This window comes from Etheostoma spectabile, unplaced genomic scaffold, assembly GCF_008692095.1.
Source record: "Etheostoma spectabile isolate EspeVRDwgs_2016 unplaced genomic scaffold, UIUC_Espe_1.0 scaffold273, whole genome shotgun sequence".
NCBI lineage: Eukaryota > Metazoa > Chordata > Actinopteri > Perciformes > Percidae > Etheostoma > Etheostoma spectabile.
Window position 1 is genome coordinate 2,180,423 of NW_022605577.1, and position 307 is coordinate 2,180,729.

Sequence of the window (307 nt, forward strand, 5' to 3'; positions counted from 1 at the left end):
ATTCAGTATATTCTCAACCAATTGTTTAAATAGTGAGCACCATCTAGTGGACTCAAAATACAAAGACACTGGTTCACGAAACTTTATTCAGCCGTCACTAAAGAACATTAAAATGAGAAAAAATGACACAAAAAGAAATCAAGGGACATTTTGACTAGATAAAAATGTGCGATTAATTGCGAGTTAACCATGGCAACTTTTCTGATTAGACTGACCACCTTGTCAGTCTAATCAGAAAAGATGCACCTCTGCAGCCCTGAAGAAGAGTGTGCACCAATATGATTAGTATACAGTACTTGAGAACATC

The 307-nt window shown here is 36.2% G+C and overlaps 1 protein-coding gene and 1 long non-coding RNA gene across 5 annotated transcripts in view; both read left to right on the forward strand.

Annotated features, from left to right (window-relative positions):
- The window catches only part of il1rapl2 (interleukin 1 receptor accessory protein-like 2), a gene marked incomplete at its 5' end in the record, with an annotated part of 503,103 nt that overhangs the window by 447,149 nt on the left and 55,647 nt on the right, over positions 1–307 (forward strand).
- LOC116685930 (uncharacterized) overlaps positions 1–307 on the forward strand; it is a 9,748-nt gene that overhangs the window by 665 nt on the left and 8,776 nt on the right. The window lies entirely within an intron of this gene.